This window comes from Amborella trichopoda, chromosome 2, assembly GCF_054954075.1.
Source record: "Amborella trichopoda isolate Santa Cruz 75 chromosome 2, AtrichopodaSantaCruz75HAP2 v2.0, whole genome shotgun sequence".
NCBI lineage: Eukaryota > Viridiplantae > Streptophyta > Magnoliopsida > Amborellales > Amborellaceae > Amborella > Amborella trichopoda.
In genome coordinates, this window is record NC_142337.1 from 14,360,955 (window position 1) to 14,382,799 (window position 21,845).

Below are 21,845 nucleotides of genomic sequence, written 5' to 3' on the forward strand. Positions count from 1 at the left end.
TAATTGGAACTTTTTATTCCTTGTGAGATAGGATCTTTTTATGTTGGATTGTATGAATTGTTTTGATTTATAAGTGGATGAATAAGTTGGGATGGGGTAAATATGTTGATGCCATGATTAATAGTTGTTTATTTTTTTGGCTTTGTTGATTTAAGTTGTTAGAATCCCCTTTATTCCCTTGTCTTTCCACTATTACTGCAGTTGAATCGAGTTGAGTTTCTCTTAGAGGTTGGACCTTCTTGTATTAGGCTGCAATTTTCCTGTAACTGTTGTAGCTAAACCAATGCAAGTTTTACTATAATTGATAGTATATAACGATTTAGATTTGGGTGACGGCATGGACATCATTAAAATTTATTCTTCTTTGGATTTGTTCCTAAAAAATATGTGGGTCATATAGTTTTTAAATGTCGGAATACTCGATGGTCTAGCAAATCTGGTTGTAATGAGTGAATCTACGTGTGCATGCGATAGTATGCCTTAACAGACGCTCGATCCTACCTGGTATATATGATTGATATCATTTTTGATATATACATACAAACCTCTCTTTATATATATTTGTCTTTGATATTCTAGTATGATGCGTGCTTATCTCCCTTATCACATTTTCATCATATGGTTAAGAAGTTGCAAAAAAGAAGGATCATTGAAACTTGCCACCCTTTTGGATTGTTACCTCGAACTCCTGGTTAGAAATTCCCATTCATGAGAAGTAATGGGTGGAGGAATGCACTTCTGATGTATTCCCTTTCAAAGCGACACACTCAGAATGGCTACTCTTCTTCAAGTTCCAATTTTAATTCATATGTTCTAAGCACAATACTTTTGGTTGAGACCTCCCATTCCCTTAACGAGCGGCTAAAGAGATCTTTTGGAGTGCACTATGCAATTGGAAAGGCTTTTTATATAATAAATGTGCTAGAAAGCCTTTGCAGTTAGTACTAATGACTAAATTTTTAGGAAAAGAGCTTCGACTTAATTGGTTAGTACTTGATGATTTGCAATGCTACGTCTTAGACTGGTAGGGGTCCTCTCCCCACTGACTCACCAAGAAAAAATGAGCCGTTTATGCAAGAAATTTAACAATGACTTGATAGTAATTTTGTATGAAAAATTATGAAATATAAATATCTCCATTTCTATCTTTGTTATTGCTATTGGGGGTATGTTGATTGAGTTATGAGTGGATTTTTCTTCTTGTTATTGCAAATTCAAATGGTTTTTATCGATGGATAGATGGATTGAATTTTAAGTGGATTTTTCTCCTTGTTATTGCTAATTCAAATGGTTTTTTGTCGATGTTACCTATACTGTGGGCAGGTTGATTGTCTCCTTGTTACTCTATGTTCTTGGAATCATAAGACAGTCAAATATACTATAAAACCATTTTGGTTTAATTTCTCCAAGGATGCATTTTATTTAATTTTGGAATCAAATAAAAATAACACACTTTTGTTCTTCTCAATTAACCAGATATTATGTGCATTGATATTGGAGATCCCCCTCTCTCTCTCTCTCTCTCTCTCTCTCTCTCTCTCTCTACTTGCTAATTACCATCGCAATTGGAAAAAAATCAAATCCCCAACATCTAACTAACTGAAGACCAACAAGATGGTTGAGATTTTGCTGGCGTAACTTGCCTTATTATATTTACACTGTCATTTTAAGCCATTTTCTCAAATCAAACATTAAACCCCTGCTGAAACATATGCATGACCAGAAAAAATGAGCAATTACAAACAACTGTTCAAGCATCTCAAAACCACAGCAATGAGCTCAACTCAAATTCAATGAACATAAAAATCCTACAACTAATACATGTATAAATCAAAATGACAACACATTCTTTAACAAAATGAAATCGTCTTTAAATTTACATAACTATCAATTGATAGCATAGTCTTTAACACGCACTTGTCATCACAAAAACAGTATTACATTCCCTTATCAATAATGTGGAGACCTTCAAATTAGTTGTCAAAGTTATTGACACAAAGAATATCAAACGATTGTGTTGCCACAACATTTTAGGCCAATCTATGCTGCTCCACAGTTATGTTGACATAGATGCTATACTTTCTAAAGGTCAATCTATACCGCTCCACATTTTAGCTCAATCTCTGTCTCCAAATGCAAGCAATAGCTCTCGAACACTCTAGAGCTCACTGTGACGCCAAAACCTAGCAACACTAATAGATGTAATAACCAAGCATAATATGTATGTCCGGCAACTCTTCCAAAACTTGTATCAATCAACATGTATTCGAGTTAACTACACAAACTCTAAATAGAGCCTGCGAGTCAAATTATTAATCAAACTAAGAAACATTACATATAGCTCATATGACTTGCAACACATGTTAGTAAGATCCTATATATGCTCATGTAAAAGTATGCAAACACTGAGAACAACATATGCACATTATGAGCAACATACAAGCATTGTAATCAATACACATTGTTAAAAGTGTGTACATGATGTTAGCAGTATATACACACTACTACTCATTGAACTCCATCTCGTTCCAACCAATCTTGTCTCAGGCGTTGAGTTTAGAATATTTTTGGCTCGTTCTGGTACCACAGTAGGAATATAGTTTGTTTTTGCCTATCCTTCGATGATGCATATAGCTCATATGCCTTACAATACATGTTAGTAACATCCTATGTATGCTCATATGAAAGTATGCAAATACTGGGATCAACATATACACATTATGAACAATATACAAGCTTTGAAATCAACACATACACAATGTTAAAAGTGTGTACAAGTTGTCAGTAGTATATACACATTGTTAGCAATGTGTTCACATTGTTAACATCGTTTACACCTGTGTCATAGCATGTGGACCTCAATAACAACATATACATGCTACGCAACAGTGCACATACATTGAAATCAACCTATACACACTACTACATAGTGTATGTACATCGGCCTAAGTTTTGTTCAAACAAAAGTAACACCTACTGAAACAGATACTCATCGCAATTGATTTGTTTCTACTAGTAGCGGCATTTAGTCCAAATTACACATGAAACACCTGTTGAAACTGATGGATAACTAGGAAAATAATTCTTCAAACATCTTAACATCACAACAATGAGTTCATCTCAAATTCAATGAACATAAAAATCCTACAACCAATACTTGCATGAATCAAAATGATAGCATATTCTTTAAAAAATTCAAATCATCTTTAAATTTACATAAATAAAAGCTGATAGCATAGCCCTTAACAAGCACTTCTGATCACAAAAGAAAAAATATTACATTTCTATATAAATAAAATGGGGACCCTCAAATTAGTTGCCAAATTTGTTGACACAAAGAAACTATGTATTTATATGCACCCAAGTGATCTTACAACATTCCAATTAGCATCCAAAACTCTCTTTACAAAAAAGACATATAATTTTTTGTTTTAAAATTGTTAACCTATGTGTAACCAGAAAGTACATAGAGTACAAAAAAATAGGCAGCCCCAAGCCAGAAGTGCTCAATACAAAACCCCCCAGCCAAAAAGATAAGGTAACTCAAAAAATACTATACATCTAAAAAACAAACTACATAATAGATACAAAAAGGATACAAGGAACCATAAGCTCAAAAAGGTGTAAAAGAGGTTTCTTGGTGTCAATTATGCTCCCTTGAAGATTACTTGTGCTGCCTTGAAGGTTACTTGTGCTCTAAATACTGCCCCCTATATATAAATATACAAGAAATAATAACTTTGTAATAGTAGAGCATTTGAGTAAGAAATTTTCATGACATTATTTTCCATAAACTATATTCCAAAAAGAACCATCTAGTAAACAACATTCCATAAGTTCTTTAAATATAAGCACGTATGCTTCCATTTAAAGCAAAGAACGGTGAGCCCAGATAATGGCATCTAAATAGTAAAGTAAGATCACAAGTAAGAAAGATGTCTAATCATACTATTTGCAATGCATAGATGAACAATTATGTTTGTCTGACCTATGACTCCACATTTAGTGCACTTTCTCTTACTCGTTCTTTGCTTATTCCTACGTTTGATTATCACATGAATTGGTTGTCCTTTTGGCTTTGCACAAATTGAAGCCTCAATAATTAGTCACAGTGAGGATGAGAACCCCACATAGGGTGGGGATTCCTGTGGATGTGGGGCTACCATAGGTTGAAGAAGCATGCTTTTAAGAAGCTTTCTCCATGTCAACCCTAGAAACAATCTTTACATGTACCTCATCTATAAGCATCTTTGCGTACTCATATACACTCAAATTCACTGCCCATTAGTTGATAGAATGTTGCACCTTTGCAATAGATCATTGTAGCATGTGGAATAAGTATGGGCTTGTATTTGAACTCTATAACCAACACGAGCAACCCCTTTGTCCATCACTTCATTATATAGTGTTGGGGTAACTCAAAGTATATTTTTAAATACAAATACCCTAAGCATATGGCTACATGGGATACCCATGCACTCATATATATGGTCGCTACATGTTGCTTTCTCCTCAATGATAGTGAATTCTACCACGTAGAATGGGCGACATGTCCCATATTCTTTCAAACTTAAAGTGCATAGAGCCCCCATCATCGTCTTGCACATCACAAATAAGATTAACGGCTCTCATTAACTCTGGCTGAAAGAAGTTTTAAAAGACAGTTGATATATAAATTTGAGCCATTTGCTTCTCTATGTGAGTGGCATTCTTCATAATTGGTGTCTCATTGTGAGATTTGAAGTCTGCAGAGTTTTCTTCATCAAATTTATTGTTAATTAATTCTTGTAATTAGCCAACAAATGTAGTCAAATTAGTATGAAAATTCACATAGGCCTTGATATGCTTATTCATGGCTTCAATTCTTATACTAGTCCTATTGCCAACAAAGAAGTAATCTTGCAGCTATACATCCACCTATTGATGCCAGATTTCTTTTAAAGACTTTCAATCATTCATTATTCATTCAATCATATATTTCTAATATTCTTGGCCATTCATCTTCAAATTGTGCAATGGTAGTACAATGGTCAATATATTTTTGTGTCCCTATGGAGTGATGGATGTTTGTGCACAACTTGTGCCATTTTTTGCTCAATCTTTTGTGTAATATGTCATCTACATAACCTGCATTGGGACTCTGGGAACACCTTTTTTTATTGCAGGTGCCATTGCCTTGTCTTGATCTTTGATGATTGACTTGGGTTTTGCACCCATTCATCACTTCATGCCACTTTGTGAACGATCATGTAAAAGACTCCTCGCTCTATGGAACAAAGCACATCCTAAAAAAAAACTCATTGTGTAGTGATATACTCCCAAATTGGGGCACATATTGCAAATGTTCTCGTCACTATCCTTATACATAATGCAAATGTTGGATATAATTCTTCCTCTACTCATCAATTTGTCAACAGTCAATGATTTCCCTTGAAATAAGACCTACAAGAATACCTTGGCTTTTTGTGGTATCTTCCATGTCCATATTCTCTTTAATGAGCATCTATTCCACCTTTCCTATCATAGAACAACAATTTATACACAGATTTTACTGAAATAAATTCCATCATTCTCAGCCTCCCATACCACCTCATCCTTAAAATCAGGAAAGAAGTTTACCTTCTCCAAGACATGTAACAACCCTGCCATCTGCACAATAAATTCATCAGAAGCTCTATTGTAAATATACCCAATGTCCCAAACTCCTCTTTCCCTTGAGAACATCTCCGTCACTTTTGCCATTGGATTAGAAGAAGCATTAAAAACAAGAGGAAAGGAATACCTTTGAGGAGCATCACCAACCTACTTACCATACCAAAAAGGAACCTTGGATCCATTACCCACCTCCCATCTAGAATAAATTGTCATGAATATTTTAGTTTGTAAAACCTTTCCAAACTATAGATTGCTTTCTCTGATTACCGTTACCACCCAACTATAGACTGTATCTGTCGTCACCGTATTTTACTTTCAAAATGTCGTTCTACAATGCAATCTCATCATCCATAGATCTCCACCACTATTTTCTTCTGATTTTTATATGTTTCATTCTTACATTTTAGCTCTACAAAAGGGAGACTCCTTGGACCTTCACCCTGTGTACTCAACACTTTCATTATCTTTGGGGTAGTTAACCCACATTAGTTATGCATACGAATCATCTCTCGTGTGTACTTCAGAATTTTACGATGTAACATAAGGAGATGGATTTTGGATTGTGAAGTTAAGTCATGAGTGTGATCTTTATTGCGATTTGCAATAAACCATATACCATATTCATCTTTCTTGATTCTTAACATGGCTCTGCACCCTATCCTTGTATAAGGCCGAGACTAATTTGCCTCATATATCTTGTGCCGCTTGCCTTGTTTTGAGCATACAAATTTACGAGTGATGAATGATCCATCTTTCCTTGTTCTACGAGTCGAAGAAAACATTGAATACTAAAACCAAATTTCTTAACATATTTATTATAAAAATCTAATCCAGCTTCATGGGACTCAAATCACATACCCTCTTGTGGGACCTCTATACTAAATTATATGGTTAGAGGCTCCACCATACGAGTCTCACTTGTATCTTGTCTTACATTAGAGTCATTGCTATCATCACCATCTATGTCAATAGCATTCTCTAATCCATGGTGACTATAAAAATCATCAACATCCAAAAGAATAATATCCTCCATTTTGTACTCCCAAGGAAGAGAACTTCATGCCTTCTTATTTATCTACGTCCCATTACCAATCGAATTACTCCCCATCTCCATGTCAACTGCAATCATCTCCAAGTTTGCATTCATCCTATTTTGCGTACCCATAAAGATGAAAAGATAATTTAGTTAGAACATTCAACAACTGAAAATTTAATCATCTAATAATTCAAGATACTCTAGAGCTAGCATTAAATGCTTTTCCTTATTATGACCATCAATATTGCCAATATTTTTACTCTATAGCAACATCATTTATCTTGAACAATACTAATACTGTTGAGGTAGCCATCTTCATAGGAAAAAAATTTAATCAAACCTATAAAGATAGATATTATAGAATATCATAAGTATGTTACATGACAATTCTAGCAACTTTAACTCCAATAGCTATACAGTTTTTCATAAACTAGCTATACAGTTTTTCATAAACTAGCTATAATAAAAATCAATGTTTATATGGGATTACTCAAAATTCATAAGCATCTCATGCCCATGCTAAACTAACTCTATGTTCATGAAACCAGAAGGACGTTACTTTATATTCTTAACTAGGAACTACTTCATATATTAGAAGCAAGCCACTAAAAAAATCAAAATCTTAATTTAAACTCCACTAAATTATCTAAAGACAGACAAATAAGTCAAGGTAATATCAAAGAAAACATCTTCGAGAGATATTTTCATTATACAAAAATGACAAAAAATAAAAACTGGTTTTGTTTAGATGCCATGGAATGCAAGAATTTAATAAAAAAAAGTGACCGAATCTTCTAAGAGAAGTGAGCAAGAGAAAGATGAGGATAGATAGAATCTAGAGGAAAGGCAAAACTAGGGCTTCTAGTTTAAATGAAATAAACAATTCTTACAGAGTTTGTAATTAGAGTTCAAGAAAATGAAGATTTTATGACTGATTTTTTTTTCGGATATGAGAATAATATATATGATTTTTCATCATTTTGGAAAAAATTAAGGCACCATAATTTACTTGAACATTAGTCAGTTGGTCATTAAATAGATTTTAAAATCACATTTCCATCATTCGAGAGAGTTTTGTAGTGGCACCAGTAGGCGATACAATGAGAGAGAGTAGACTTAAGTGGGCTGGGCATGTGTGGCATCGCCAAGTACAATACATGTTGAGAAATCATAGTTAGTTCGAGTAGAAGGCTTAAAAGAGCAAGGGGTAGGCTCAAAAGAACATCGTTGGAAATAGTCCAAAAAAACATGGTTGGAAGTAGTCCAAAAAGACACGGGACTTATGGTCTTACGGAGCGTATGACAATTAATAGAGCACAATAGAGGACTAGGATTTGTGCTGCTGGCCCTAATAAATTGGGAAAAGGTTAATGATGTTGATGATGATCAAATTCCTGTAGATAAATATAAATCTTTCCCGTAACCTCCAAAGTAGAGCTTGCTAATTATTCAATCAAGAAACGTACCAAAACTAAAGGGAGAGTTATGGAGAGAGGAGGAACAACAGCAACATAGACTAACTCAATTCATGGGAGAGTATACTTATATTTCTGTATAAAGTTTAACATATAACTTTGCAGCAATGATATCCCATACCTCTCATATTTCCATTTCATAAACGTTGATCAATCCTCACTTATGAAGGGGTGAGCAAGATTGGCAAGGGTTTAGATCATGCAACAAATGGTCGTATTTCAAAATCCAGCATAAATAAGCTACTTCAAAGAGGATACCCATTGAATATTTGCCAACAAAGCTGATGGCTGGAGCTTAAGGATCACAGAGAACTCGAGGCATGTGGATCTTGGGCCTCAAGAGATTGGCGCGTAACAAAGTGAGGGAGAAATGAAGACCTTCGTAAATCTTGATGCAGAGGGTGGAAATTGAGGGATTTTGAGAGAAGCTTCTGATGAGGATTGTGATTGTTGTGCTCATTGGCAAGAGAGAGAGAGGGAGAGAAAGAGAGGGAGAGAGAGAGAGAGAGAGAGAGAGGTAGATAGAGAGAGAATTTCGAGGGAAATGAAATGAAAGGGCCAAGAAAGGGGGAACGAGTTCTTTAGGTTTCCCAGTTTCACTTTCAAAATCCACTCTAATATCTTTATTGACAATTTTGTTAGATAGTGGATTAGTATGCAACCTTTACTGTAAGGTTTGGACTTCGGTCCTATATAAACTTTTTCTTTTTTTTATTCTCTCACATTTTGAAATAAATAAAAAATATAATGGGAAAAAGATGTTTATAATTTTAATTTCAAATAAGCCCCCAGGTTCATATGAAGCCCATAGACCTCCTTGAGGTTTTTTTCATTGTTTAAACTAAAATATTTTATCATTTTATTTTTTTAATGAACCATTATTCTAGTGGAATTTGGGGGACCACATTTAAGCTACTTGTGAGGTATTTGTAGAAGAGAGAAAGAAGGGGGTTCAATGGATGTTGAGAGAGAGAGTGAGAGGAGGGGCTCCACATGTGATGAAGAGAAATATAGCTATGGCCTGATTTCTCGTCGTCTTGGGTCGGCCCGATATGAGTGACCCAATTGGAGGAATCCTCTCTCGAACAACCATGGGGCCCACACGCATGTATGTACGTGTGTGTGACATGTGGATATGAACCAACAAATAGAGATATTTTAACTGGCAAAGAAGGGCTCGAGCATCTACCTTATTGTTTTGGGTTCGGGGGACACGTTTGGGTCATTTGCCCTCTTAGATCATTTCAAAAACCCTTCAGCTATCCTTGCATCGCGGTTTGAATTTAGTTCCCTCACTTCATTGCACAATACTCGGATCCACACACTAAAAATAGCTTTCAAGGTATACCTTTTGGGATCTCCTCCTATTGGTAGTTATATAGCAGATTGGGGGTCTTGTCTAAGAGTTGGAGGGGTTGGGAGTGGATAGAGAAGAAGTAGAGAAGAGAAAGGAGGTCACTTAAAAATTGGGCAGCCTTACGACGTCACCTCTCTAAAGAGGTATTACCGAAGACAAGAAAGATATTGGGCTTGGAGGCCACAGGTATCTCGGGGGATTCAAGAGAGTGTTGTCTGTAGTTCTAGTCTATCAAGGGCTCACTTTCGCAAAGGAAGTGCGGTCTGTAGATCTAGACTCTCGCGAGCTCACTTTTGTATAGGCCCCCTGATGAGTAACTAAGAAGAAGACGAATAGAGAAATAAGAGAAGCTGTGAGAAAGGAGTGAGAATATAAAAAAGAGGAGGCATCTCAAAAGTTAGATATCTTTCTGGCATCCCCTCTCTAAGAAGGTAATATGAAACAATGGAAAGGTCCCTAAACTTCGAGACCAAAGTCAAGAGCACTCCGGAGGAATCTAGAGAGTGAGATCTGTAGTTCTAGACTGTCGAGAAATCACTTCCAAAGCTGGAAAGTGAGGTCTGCAGTTCTCGACTATCGCGAAATCACTTTCGGAGAGCCCCGCGAGAGCTGTCCGAGTTTAAAAAGTTAGATAGAGTATTAAAAGTAGATTTATAAGAGATGAGAGAGAAATGGAATGGGAGAAAAGAAAGTAGAGAGTTACGAGAGAAGGAATAAGAAGATAAGAAGAAAGTATATAAGAAAGAAGAGAGTGAGAGAGTAAATGAGAAAGAACGACATAGATCCCTCACAACCCAAACATTATGTAAACCATTGGTTAGAGTAGTCCAAGGGTCAAAACTCTTAGGAAACTGTCTCAGGAGGACCCCAGTATGAGTGATCGAGCGTAGGAGAATTTGTATCTCTTACGATCCGAAACACTATATGAACTGATGGTTAGAGAAGTAACCCAAGAGTTAAGACCCTAAGAAACTATTTCAAGAGGACCTCAGCTCGAGTGCTCAAGGGTGAGAGAAAGGATGAGTGAAGAAAGAGAATGAAGAAATAATGAAAATAGGGTAGGTGAATGAGAGGTGAGAGAGAGTGAATGAAGATAGATAAATGAGGGATGAGAGTTAGAGAGAGCTGAGTTAGGGAGTGGGAGAGGAGAATTAGAGAGATGATGAGAGAGGATGGATCTGCCTATGACATGGGTATGTGTGTCTGGGAGGGAAGAGTCGAGAAATGATGAGAGAGAGATGAAAGGAGTGGACGGATCCACTTATGACATGGATCTATGAGGGAGAGGGTGAGAGAGGGTTGGAGAGGGCAAGAGAGGGGGTAGATGGACCTGCCCTATGGCGCAAGTCCATAGCTTTAGAAGAGAGAGAGAGAGAGAGAGAGAGAGAGAGAGAGGGAAAAAAGATGTGCCCACCCTAGGTGTGGGTCTATGACAATAGGAGAAAGAGAGTGAGCAAAGAGAGAGAAAGAGAGAAATAGAGGGGGAAGCTCGAACCTACCCTGGGTACAAGTGGAGTGTGAGAAAGAGAGAGCAAGAGAAGAGAAGAGGAAAGAGAGAGGGAGAAGAAAGGAAAATAAGAGAGAAGAAAGAGAAAAAGAAAAGAAAAGAAAGAAGAGAGAGAGAAATAAGAGGCCCAAGAATTCCACAGCCTTCCGGCGTAACCTCTCCTAAGAGGTATTACTGGAGACAAAGGAAGGTACTATGCTCGAAACCTTGATATCTAGAGGATTCGGGAAGCGAAGTCGTGGGCTTAGCCCATCGAAAAGTCACTAACCCAAAGAGCCTCCTTAAAATAACCCAAAGAGAGAGAAAGAAGAGAGAGAATAAAAGAAGAAAGAGAAGAAAGAAAAAGAAGAGAGAGAGTGGACCTAATCTAGCTTACGTGTATGTGCACCTTTGAGGGTTCCTTTTGAGCACTCCTTAGAGAGGTGTCTTGACCTTTGGGGTTAAGGTTGGGGTCTAGGTCTAAGATGAAAGGACCTAGGTGGGTTAGGGTAGTGTATGAGATAAGGTGTATGATGATTTAAGGTGAGGAGTATGGTGTAGCGTATAGGAAGTTGGGAAGGCTAGGGAGTAGGAAGTTTGAGGTTCTAAGTATTAGGGAGTTTGAGGTTCTAGGGAGTTGGGAGTTGGGGGGGTTTGGAAGTTGAAAATTGGGAGTAGGATGTTTGGAAGTTGGGAGTTAGAAGTGGGAGGTTTGGAAGTTGGGAGTTAGAAGTGGAGGGTTTTGAAGTTGGAAGTGGAGGGTTTAAGGGCAATTACCTAAAGTGGTAAAATATTCTCTCTCCTTTCTCATGAAGTTAGAAGCTATGGACAAGAAAATGCTTGAAGGGATAAAAACCCAAATTGTTTTATTATACTTTCAAACTTAGGTTTACAAACATTTTGTGAATTAGAATATTAATCCTATTGACTAAATGACCAAAATACCCCTAAGCACTTTTCAACTAATGACAAAACCATCCCTCCATGAGGGATCTACTGTCATTGCTAGACCTCGGGTGCTTTTTAGGATGCTTACGATGGTATTTCGGATGATCAATCATCATAGAATCGATGCTTGAACAATTGTGGATGTTTTGATATCCTTTGATGGTCTTGAAATGGATTTTTAAGGAAAAACAAAAAATCTGGCCAAGTCCATAAACTTTGGGATTTTCGACCGTCAATCAAGCATGATCTATGATGTTTCAAGTCTTCATTTTGATCACAAATTGAATAGGATACTACCGTGATCATTTTGTAATAAATTTCGTCCATTTTGGTCTCCATTTGAGCATGCTCCAATTTTAAGAAGTCGTCGAAAAATAGGATTTTGGCGACCGAAAAAATATGTCATCTTCGACCGCAAAATTCATGTCATCCGGCCTCCAATCATTCATAAAATTATATCAAACTGGAGCTCTTCGGAGCATGGTCGCAACGGACCCGTACTTGTGACGATTTGACATCGGGATCTTAAGGTTTGACCTCTCAAAGATTGGATGTTCTTCTTTTCAAAAATCTGAATTTTCATGTTTCGAGCCCATCTTCTCTCTATAAATTTTCTTATTTTGGGTCACGCAATGACGTGTGCCATATATCAAAATGATCGGGTACTGCATCACAATAGTGTAAAACCCACCCATTTATAGTAAGTTAGGCTCAAACTGATCCCAGAGGATTTGATTTAGCCGAAATTTGGTACCTGAGGGATTTTCGATATTCTGGATCTAATGGCGGTAGCCTGATACTATTTTGAGATCCAAAAAATGGGGCTATAATTATAGGATCTATTTTCAGCATGATAAGAACTGGATTTGAAAACTAAATTTTGTCTTGATCATATCAAAACTCGTCATAACGCGATAAAAATTTCCGGGTATCCTTAAGGTATAAAAAACAATGCTCTCATGGAATTTGAGGCCATTCTGACACTTCTTGAAAAGTTGCCCAATTTTAGGCTTATTGCAACAGTGTTCCCGTGGTCTGGCGGCATCTTGGACACCGACAGGACCAGGTTACTACCGGCTCTCTCCATATTCGCCTCAGGGATATAAGTACTTCAAAATTGACGTATAATACTATTCTAAGATTTGGATGACCGGGCTATTAGAAAATAGAAAAAAGACAAATATTGTAACTTAGAAAATAAAATATGCAAGGAAAGAGCTAACATCATGTTTTTTTAACTTTGAGGGGGTTTTATGGGCTTTCCATGGACCAAAAGGTTTTTCTAGAGTTAAATTCATAGAGAGGGGAGTATGCATCTTTTTTCCAAAAATAATATCTAGAACTAGCCAAATATGCTAAATTTACATGTTTCTCTCATTAAAATATTCAGCACCCTCAAAGTTTGAATGCAAAAATTTACACGTTTTCTCTCATTAAAATATTCAACACTTTCAAAGTTTGTGCGCAACACATGATTCTGAGATTAATTATTGAACGGATAGGAAAGAAAATAAAAAACATGGATTACAAATGACGTAAATGCATCTTAAAAATTCACCTTCATATATTTAAATACCTTGTATTTCATTATTTTTACTTTCACATTTACATTTCTATGAAGTTGATGCAGAACAAAATATTCTTAGTTTGAATTTTTATTCAATTTTAAATGATGTATAGTTTGATCTTAGTTTTGAGTTTTATTTTTAGAGGTTTTAAGCTTTTTAGGGATTCTCACTAGTTACTATTTCATAGGTATTCATGTGTACTATTCATGGGTTACTGTTCACGGGGGTAAAGTTATCATTGCAAATTTTATAAGCTAAGACTTTTTGGGTCATTGTATAGATATTTAATATCTTTGATTATTAAATTATAATATATAAGAGGTGGTAGGGCATTGAGTGGGTCATTCCCAAGCTTAGGCTTTTGGAACCCTAGCTTTGGATGAGGAGGAAACCTTAAGTTTTTTCTAGTTATTGCTTGTGTTTGACATATATTCCTACCGATTTTGTAGCTTTATCAAATTTCACTACATCAAAGTGGTATCAAAACTCCTATCTTTTTAATAACAAAGCCAGAAAACTATAGTCAAGCTAAGGGTTTGCTAATTTTGGGCCAATTTTTGCCAAATAGCCTAGATCTTGCTATTTTCAGGGAAATTTTGTTGCTTATCTGTCTAGGGTTTATAATTTTGGCGTGCCAAAAAGAAGTGATTATGGAAGGGTTTTTTTTACAGATCCACATTGTGATACCAGAGATGAAGAAATTGATGAGCTTAAACAACAAGTTCAACAACTGGAACAACAGTTTGCGAGCATCATTCATGGGCTTGACAGTGATGAGTACCACCATTTTCATCTTTGTGCTCCGTATGAAGAGTTGAGTAAAGAGGAAAGTGATAGAAGACCTAGATGTGGAGAACATCACTCTAGGGTTTTCGATTTGAAGGAAATTGTTGATTTGACACGGTTTGCATCGAAAATCAGCAGGGTACATTGGGATCCACCACCAATGTTTCATACATACATAGATAAAGAACAAGACCTCATAGGAGATCCAATATACTATGATGATCAAGATTTCGTGGTAACTTGCGCCTTGACAAAGAAAAATATGAAGATTTGAAGGATATCAAAGAAGTGGAGCATTCACGAGATTTATAGTATGGGAATCCAAATAGCGCAACAAAAGTGTGGTTGACTCATAAACAACAAATTGTAGCCCTGGATTCAAAGTTTAATTAAATAGATATCGGGAATGCCTATAAAGGTCAAAAAATTGACTTCTAAGTTTCCTACACAATTTTCAATGCGAGTTTAGGGATATCCAAATTTGATAAGTTTTTATCAAATCCTTACTACACGTGTCAAGATATATTTCTTCTTTACATGATAATATTTGAGTCAACAAAGAAGCAGGTCGAAGAAGGTGGGTTTGATGCTAAATTCATTTTAGCACTTTAAAAAATCAAGGACGAGTCTTCTCCAACCAAGGGATAATGATGCCGAACAAAGTTATTCTTATTTTTAATTTTATTTAATTTCAAAGTATGTATATTTTGTTATTAATTTTTGGTTTTTAAGGTTTCTAAGATTTTTAGGGATTATGGGATTACTGCTCATTGGGGTAAAATTGTCAATTACAAATTTTATGTTTAAGATTGGATATTTTTAATCATTTTATATATTGTATGGACATATAAATATCTTTGAATATTAAATTATAATATATAAGAGATGGTCGGGCTTTGAGGGGGTCATTCCATGTGATTTTGAAAATAGAAATAAAAAGAAAAACTTAAGCTTTTGGAACCTAGCTTGGGGTGAAGAAAAAACTGTAGGTTTATCCAAATTATTGCTTGTATTAGACGTATTATTTCATTGCTTGCTCAAATTTCCTTACATCAAAAGTACACGACAGTTGAAATTTTCCAATTGAGGGATGAAAATATGGACGTGGCCGTATGAAATTACTTCACTTGAATGTCTGTCATATCTATTTCTCTTTTTTCTTTATCTCTCTTTTTTCTCAAAAGCTCTCTACAACACACATTTGCTCTTGACCAAGTCAACTGTCCCTTTTTATATTTCTCATCGTTAATGAGCTCCATTTTTTTTATAAGGAGAAATTACGTATGGACCGAAATATATATTTGGTGCCATATTTTGAGGTAACTTATACTCAAGTGCACCCCTCGTGCTAACTTTTGTTTTCCAACTTTGCCTCGCGATATCATGTTTCTAAGACTGGTTTTTTCACTTTTATTATTTTTTTATTTTTTCTTAAATGCATGCTACAACATTGTATCGACATAATGGTCTGATTTATGGAGCATCAGAGCCTTGTTTGTGGCACTTAGGGGCATGCCAGGAGGTATGATGATGCAGACATCGGATAACCACTTGACTTAAGCGGTCTAATGTCTGATGTCTACAACATCAGACTGCTTAGTTGTGGCGATGCCACTAAGAAAATCTTAGTCTGCTGACCTAAACATCGGACTGCATTTTGATAGTATGTCCTCTGCAATATTGGACCGGCCTCTAAGTTATCCGACACAATGCCATAGCCTTCCATTTGAAAAAAAAAACAAAAAAGAAAGAAAAATAAATAAGAATAAAAATAAAAATGGCTCAATGTTAGAAACATCACAATGGTTCAAGCTAGTAAGAAAAAACAGGGGGGGTGGGGGGGGGGGGGTGTGTGGGTTGATTTGGACCTTTGAGCGTCACGGTTGATTTGGACCTTTGAGCGTCACGTACCGCAAAATAGCGTCACGTACCTCTAAATATGGATCTTTATGTAGTACAGGAAATACTTTCCGGTCCATATGTAAATTTTCCTTCTTATAATATCAACCTCTCTTATATTTCTTTAATCGTTTTCTCATAATATACATTTTTTTTTCTCTCTCATCTCTCCTTTTTCTCACAACTCTTTGAAACATGCATTCGCCATTAACCAGGCAAGCTCTCCCCATACATATTTATCATGGTTTCTCAGCTTCACGTTTCTCATGATTTCCAGATATTGTTTTCTCATCTTTTTGCTGGATATCTATTTTTGAGAACCATTGAAGCATATGGTATTATGCTAAAACCTCTCTTAAAGATACATGAGGATAGTAAGGCGATAGAGAGATTTCAATTCCACCTAAAGCCCAATGGCGACAGTGAGTCACTAAGGTGTTTCAGAGCCCGCGACGCCCTGCATTCTAAAGAACAATTCCAAACCAACCTCGATTTGAGGTATAAGCTCAAGTCAAATTCTATTTGGAGCCTGTTTGATGGGTTTGGTTCCAGGGTCGACACACATCTCTTGATACATCCAGGCAACGACGTCCCCATTTTCTTTTAAGAAGTGCATATATTCTTCTTTTTCGTCAGGAGAGAGGTTTACGCTAACAAACACGGGTTTGGGGTCGGGGTTTGGGGTCGAGGTTTGGCTCTCTGCTTGAAGGGTCATCCTATTCTGAGAAGGAGTCACCATTTTGCTCAAGCAAGGTTTTGTAATTTTATTTTTGGGATGTAATCCTATGGTTAACTTGAACCCACCCACCTTGAGTTGTCCTTAACCTTTTAGCTACATGACCCCATAGGTTGTTGGGGATAGCTAAGATTTAGCTCAGTATTCTAAACTTGGTTTAGGTACTTTCTTCATCTCAGGCCATAAGTAGAACTCCCAATCACCCATAGGAACCCTCTAGTGCACCCACATAATGCCGGCACAACCATTACTAACATCCTAAAACTTTCCATAGGATTCACCCTCAGAATATTCACTAGTTTACATCCCAACTATCCCATGACTTTGGGGGGAATTGAGAGAGCTCTCTGATAGTTTAAGAATCACTCAATTTCAATATACAGTTTGAGAGTTATTGAAAAAAATACTAAACAATATTCAACACGACCGTATGTTTCTCTGAGAAAAACAACTTAACCCAATTCAAGATCACTCCATTACAAGTTTTTTTATTATAATTCTATACGGGTTTAGAATCTTAATCCCAGATCTTTTAATTCCTAAGATGCTTAGTCTCCAAACTCTATAAATAGGATTCCCTCTACCATTAGAGCATCTAGAAGCTCTCATAAATTCAGAGAACTTTGAGTGATCACTAAGAAAACATTTGGGGGCTCTATATAGAGAGCACCGAGAACTCTAAGAGGTCCCCAGAATCTTTGAGAAGAAGAGAAAAATCCTAGATAGCTTAGCCTTAAGAGAAAAACCCTAGACACCCTAGCCTTAGGACCAAAAACCGTAGATATCATCGCCTTAGGTGAAACCCTAGATCAGCCTTAAGTCCAAAATCAACCTTGAGTCAGCCCTAAGCCCTACATCAATCCTTGGTCAGTCCTAATCCCTATATTAATATCCAAACACAGATATAACCCGAGGAAGATCTAGAAAACCTAGATATTGCATTCAATAGCCCTAGATCGGTCAATTCTCATATCTATTAGTCTGAATCCTCTCTAACAACTTCGATTTCAAAGATATTCCCACCACACTATTGATGATAGACATTTATTTAGATCTAATTCATCAATCTTCACCCTGGGTGTTTTCTTTCATTTTTTACTTTTCTTTTATTTTTCTTAATTCTCTCCTTTTATTGAATTCCTATGATTTTCTCACTTTGCTTCTTATTTGAGACCCCTTTTAGTTAAGTATTTTAGAAAATATCACCTCTTAGGTGGTGTTAAGGGTACCAGTATGCTAGCTACGATTTTTTCCCTTTGCTTCTTAAAAAATATCACCTCCTAGGTGGTATTAGGGTACCAGTACCCTAACCTACTTTTGGTAGGACTGTTTTCTTTACCTTTTGAGTCCTTGTATTCTCATTTTTCTTCTTCCTCAATTTCTCTTTTCTTTCTTCAAAAGAGGTAACCCTTCTCTCCCACGATTCCTACGGTTGAGAACTGGTGGGGCAAAATGCCCAGGTTATACAATTTGGTGCCAACAGTGGGCCCATTTTTCAAAAACTTTAATCAGTACTCGGTGATGAGACGTGCATGCTACATGCGTGCATGCAGGTCCGATTGACTGACTGTGCCTAGTTTTCGTAAAAATGACAGGCTGCAATTTCGCCATGTCTCATTTGATTCCGATGTAGGACTATTCCATACAGGGTCAAGACCTATGCAATGAGGTCAGAAGTGGGCCACAGCTAGGTCAAGCGCACACGCAATCTAACCACGGCCACACACATCAAATGCTGGGTTTTTATGGCAACTAAAAGGCGCCTTATGAGAGCATATAACCAATTTTATTATAGTGGAACAAATGAACACTAGTGGGAGTATGGTCTAGAGGTACCAAAGTTGGCAATATTGATGTCGAGACTCAAACTAGGTTTGACGAGCTATGCTAATGGAGTTCTAAAAAGTTAAGATACTTGGGTCTATAGCATAATCCAGAAAGATTCGCAAGGTTATCCCTTGATGAGGTCGAAAATGCCCAGGGTAGTTTGCCAAGGGACTGTGTGACCGTTGTGTATGATTGGTATGTTTAAAAGGACAAGGGCCAAATCCTCATCATAGATCATCACATGACATGTACACACGAGACTCATAGCAAAGCACCATTGAGGGTGTTGCATATACATGTGCAAGAGATAACCCCCATGCACCAAATTGCGATGTGTGAGCACATGTCTATGAGACCCAGGCTTGTCCCTAGGGTGAACCTGTAATTCATAGACTTGGATTATATTCTCATCACTTATTGACTGACTTTAGTAGCCCAATTATAAACACCTTTGATGAATTGCATATCATGGGAACTACTGGGTTAGTTTGAGGAAATGAGTGTAGTTCATGGTCTCTAATAGAAAATGAAGTGCCTTAGTATTTTCACATTTTCCTTAATGAAATTGGATCCGAATCCCATCATATTAATTTAGAATTGATTATAAATTAACTATTATAATAAGTTTTTAGAAGTATTTGGATATTTTATTTTCTCAAAACAATTTATAAATAGGCTTAAACTGAATTTTGAGATATTTAATTATTCAGAGAAAAATAAAATATTAAATGATTTCTAAAATCATATTGTTAATTTTAAAATAACTAAGACACATGGGAGCCCATTATTCTCTATGGGCCCCACCAATTTAGAACTGTGGGGAAGTATGTGGGGCCCACTAAAGCTCTAATGGGTGGCGCGTCCCACATTGTGCATTACTTACTTCTCCTTTTGTTTGGTAATTCAGTGGGGAAGACGGGCCCCTACCACCACAACTCAGCCCCTTTCGTACTTTTGTTATGGCATCCAAGATGCCATTTAATTGAGTGATTTGAAAAAGGGATTTTTTAAAATAAAAGACAAATTGACTTTACAAAGAAGCATGTGTAGAGATTTGAAGAAAATAAAGGGAAAGTGAATTGAATTTTGGGAAAATTTCGTATAGAACTCTAATTCTTCATATTATTTCAAGGTAGACTCTCTTTCAAGTTTTCTTTCAAGCGGTATAAGGAAACCTCTAAAGATTTCACTGTATCCCTTCATCTCTTATCTCCCTCTTTTATTGACTTTTGACCTTAAAAAATTAGCCTCAATAAATCTTTTTCTATCATTTCAATCCAAAAATGTTTTTAATGGGTGGAAACCAGAAAAGATGGTTAAAAAAGTTTTTGGGTTGAAATGGTATAAAAACATTTGTTAGAGCTAATTTTTATTGTCAAAAGTCAGAGAGAGATAAGAGATGAGGGGGTGCGGTGAAATCTTTAGAGGTTTTTTTATGCCGCTAAAAAAAAAAAAAGAATGAGGGACCATACTAGTTCACCATGTCCAACTTTCAGCAAAGTCAACACCACACGTGACCTGACCTTGAGCAGGATTGTGCTTGACCGGACCATGGGCGAGCCTAATCTTGATTACTTATGATCTGGGATTAGCCATGCGCACCCTTGTTGTGGACTTCACGACGTTCTTTGGGTCATGCACACCATGTTTCAGGCTGAGTGTGACCAGTTGTACGCCACAACAGCCCAGTTCTAGGGTGTGTGCGGCCACCGTATTACCCCGTGCACACCACATTCAAGTCACATGCAGAGACTTCTAGGCCCATCTTCAACTGATTGGTAGAAACCCAAAAGTTTAGATCATCTAAAAAGCAAACATTTTGCCCCATTTTTTTTCAATGGACAAGTTACTTATGGTTATTTTGGGGACATATATATGGTTTGCCTTTCGAAACTCGAAAAGCAAAATCTCCTCATATTAATGGATTATTGAATTAATTGACCAGAGGCCATTCTGTCACAGCATTCATTTTGGGCCACATTTCAAAATGAAATAACCATATTGAGTTAATATGAGGAGGTTTGCCTCAAGTTCCATGCAAAATCTCCTCATATTAATGGATTATTGAGTTAATTGACCAGAGGCCATTTTGTCACAGTATTCATTTTGGGCCACATTTCAATCTTGTAAATAACCACACACAATAAATTCATTGATGTTTTAGGAATTGAGTGAGGAGCTTATTAACAAACTTTCATTTCCAAATATAAGGAAATGAAATTGATTGAAAGGTGGGTGGAGGTCATGCGGCCTGCAACCAGCTATGACCCATTTGATCCCCTACTTTGATTATCAATTTGGTACTAGTCCAAGAAAATAATGCCATTAACATGTATACAGATGGAAAGAGCACTGAGTGAGGAACAATTCTCGAAATTTCAACTCGTTTCACCTTGGAGTTTGAGAGATATGGCCCAAAAGGTTGCGAAAGGTCATCTTGGGAGGTGCCTATTTGGTCCTTTCAATAGGATTGCTACTTTATGTTTGTGGGCCTTGACAGTGTCCAAGAAGCCACCCACATTGTACTTTCAAGGAACTCTTCAAAAATGCTATCAGATTGAGCTAAAATTTAGACCTGCATGGGTTTAAGGGCTAACCATTTATTCTACCAAGTTTTGGTTTCATCGGACACTACAGATCGTTTTGTGAACTGACCCGCTTTTTTGGTCCAAATAGTGCCCATCAGTACATCTAACTTTAGTCCCAAATCTCCAGCATATGGTGTTGGAATGTCATGATTTTCTAAGGGTATTTTGAGCACCTCTTGGATTTGTATTTTGACAACTTTCTGAGTCGATCTAGTGGGCGTTTAACTAACCTCCCTTATTGACCATCCTTGTGATACTTTAGTGTCACAATGGTCTCCTAAACTCATGATTTTTTACAGCAAGATCCTATTTCACATATTATGTGGATCCTCAATCTTGACCTTGATTTGAGACCATTTTGATGGTCTCCTGCAGGTTTCCATAGTTCCTGTATATGTGATACCTTGTGTCAGTCTGATCAATCAACCTTGTGCATCTACAATAGGCAGTTTTCCATTGCCCGGATACCATTGCATTCCCTACC

The 21,845-nt window shown here is 36.7% G+C and overlaps 1 long non-coding RNA gene across 2 annotated transcripts; it reads right to left on the reverse strand.

Annotated features, from left to right (window-relative positions):
* Positions 1 to 1,849: 1,849 nt before the first annotated feature.
* Positions 1,850 to 8,851, reverse strand: LOC110008187 (uncharacterized). 2 transcript variants are annotated; one of them, XR_002282799.2, is made up of 2 exons: positions 8,288 to 8,851; positions 1,850 to 3,710 (listed from the first exon to the last, which is right to left on the reverse strand). It is a non-coding gene; the product is annotated as an uncharacterized LOC110008187 (long non-coding RNA). The 2 variants fall into 2 exon arrangements; XR_016049285.1 differs by having other exon boundaries at positions 1,850 to 2,183; positions 8,288 to 8,832.
* Between the last annotated feature and the right edge of the window lie 12,994 nt (positions 8,852 to 21,845).